The sequence below is a fragment of the Berghia stephanieae genome, chromosome 11 (assembly GCF_034508935.2).
Source record: "Berghia stephanieae isolate SIO BIC M18660-M18661 chromosome 11, UCSD_Bste_1.3, whole genome shotgun sequence".
Lineage (NCBI taxonomy): Eukaryota > Metazoa > Mollusca > Gastropoda > Nudibranchia > Aeolidiidae > Berghia > Berghia stephanieae.
This window is the reverse complement of record NC_088370.1, coordinates 22283289-22285788: the sequence shown is the minus strand read 5'-3', so window position 1 is coordinate 22285788 and position 2500 is coordinate 22283289. Positions and strand designations below refer to the sequence as shown.

Genomic DNA, 2500 nt, shown 5'->3' with positions numbered 1-2500 from the left:
ATACCATTTGACAACACGGTAGATTAAACAGAGAATACTAATAATAATATTCCAAGATGAATATCTGTCGGTTAGTCACGTGACAATTTACAAATACTGCCCGTGGGTACGATCGTGTCCTCGGATATAGATCCGCTTCTCAAAACTTTCATTTCGCATTTTTAAAAATCAAGATATCCATTAACTCACTCAATCCTAGAGGTTTTTTTTCTACTATTCAGAATTGTAAATAAAATGTATTAAAATATACACAGATAGTTTTATTCAACTAACATTAACATGTAAAAACTAAAAACATTAGCTTGGATACTACGTCTATAATTTGTCTCAGAAAAATGTAATAAATAGGCATGGGCTTAAAGTAACCCCGGGTAAACCACGGATATAGTCGGTGTTGGGGTTGAGTGAGTTAAAGAAAAAAACAAAAGTAAAAAGAAAAAGAAAAACAGATATAAAAGAACAAAAAAAAAACAAAAACCACCCATAAAACAAAACATAATTGTGTAATGACGTCAATGAACACCCTTTGCCATTGCTTAGTTACAGCTTTCAAGTTTTCCCTGCGGCTATGTGGTCTTGAGGTATAACAATCGCTTTCGGGTCGGAAGCACATTATGTGCTCAAAGCGCTTTACAATGGGTCCCTGGTCAACAGCAACACGCAACATAGAGGATGAGACATGACGCCTGTTAGACGATAATATTACAATTATACCGCAAAGAAATAAATAATATGAAATTGAATGTAAGCTTCAATTTTATTACAAAAACAGATCAAAAGAACGTTCATTTGATCTGTTTTAGTAATAAAATTGAAGCTTACATTCAATTTCATAATATTTATTTCTTTGAGATTCGAGCAGCAACATTTATATTACCGACAAAGACAACGCTGTAAACGGCCATATACTCGTTTTACACCTGAGTACGGTGAGAGAATGTGAGTAAAGAGTTTTGTTTTCTTTTCTTATTCCCAAGGACTCAACTATGCGCCGAGCGAGACTCCAACCCATGACCTTCCGATCCGAAAGCGAGTGCCATACCACAAGACCACATCGCCGCACAAATATCGATCGATTGAAATAACCCTAACCTTGGCAAAAACTCTCAAATCTAGGACTTTGCGACGAGTTGCTGTTGGCTAAGGACCCAGTGTAAATTGCTTTGAACACGTTTAACGGATATTGCGCTCTGTTAACTCACTCAATCTTAGAGATTTTGCTACTTTTCAAAATGGGGAAAAAAAGGGATTAAAAATGACCATGTATACAGATCGATAGTTTTATTCAACTACCATTAACATGCAAACTTCGCCTATAATTTGTCTCAGAAAAATGCAATAAATAGGCATGGGGTAAAAGTAACCCCGGGTAAACTACGGATATAGTCGGTGTTAGGATTTAGTGAGTTAACTCTCTCCTTACCACCAAGAGGAAAATCGTCACAATTGTTACGATGCAACCAACAATTTTCTTCTTCTGATTTCATTTTGTTATAGCTATATATATAAAAACTGAACAATGTGTTGCAGAGCTCATTTTTTAAAACAAAATATAGAATATATTCGTTACAATTCCGTTTGAAAAATCTATTTATGTGTTGGGTGAGTATATAGTTTCGGGTAAAACTCTGAAAATTGCTGATAAGGAGAGAGTTAATGCTCAAATTATGTTTTTTTTTCTTTTTGTACCAGACCACATTGCCGATCAAGATGCGGAAAAGATAAATAAAAGCGTGAAGATTATGTTATTTAACACATGACTTCCTGGGTTCGAACCTCGCGCTCGGCGCATACTTGTGAGTCCTTGGTAAAGGCTCTTTACTCACATTCTCTCACCGTAATCATATGTAAAATGAGTACCTGGACGTTACAGCGTTGTCTTTGTCCGAAAAATTGTAATATCGCCTAAATGTTAAATGTTGCTGTTGACCAGGGACCCCATGTAAAGCGCTTTGAGCACATTTAGTAGATATTGCGCTATGTAAAGCTCAATTATTTTTTTTTTAGGGTTGAGTGAGTTAATGCTCGTTATTTTTCTTCTTGTGCCAGACCAAATTACCGATTAAGATGTGGAAAAATAGAAATAAAAGTGTGTAGATTATGTTATTTAACATATGACTTCCTCCATGTTTGATCATAGAATAAAGTCGTCTGTTTATCCAAACGGTCAAGGACGATACATAATTAATATTATGTCGATCTGGTATGGAAATCGGAGTCAGCCATTTTGTTGTCTTCGTCACATCATTCATTGTGTAGTCGTCTTCTTTCTCCTCCATATTCTCCTCCTTCTCCTCCTACTCTCCCCCCTCCCCTTTATTTAATCAACATCATTAACATAACCACTACCACCAACGACAACAACAACACCATCACTACCATCACCACCATTATCACCACCAATATCATTATCATCATCATCATCTTCATCCTCATCATCATCATCACCACCATCATCATCATCATCATCATCATCATCATCATCATCATCATCATCACC

The 2500-nt window shown here is 36.0% G+C and overlaps 1 protein-coding gene across 1 annotated transcript in view; it reads right to left on the bottom strand.

Annotated features, from left to right (window-relative positions):
- LOC144956309 (solute carrier organic anion transporter family member 4A1-like) overlaps positions 1–2500 on the bottom strand; it is a 71069-nt gene that overhangs the window by 68033 nt on the left and 536 nt on the right. The window lies entirely within an intron of this gene.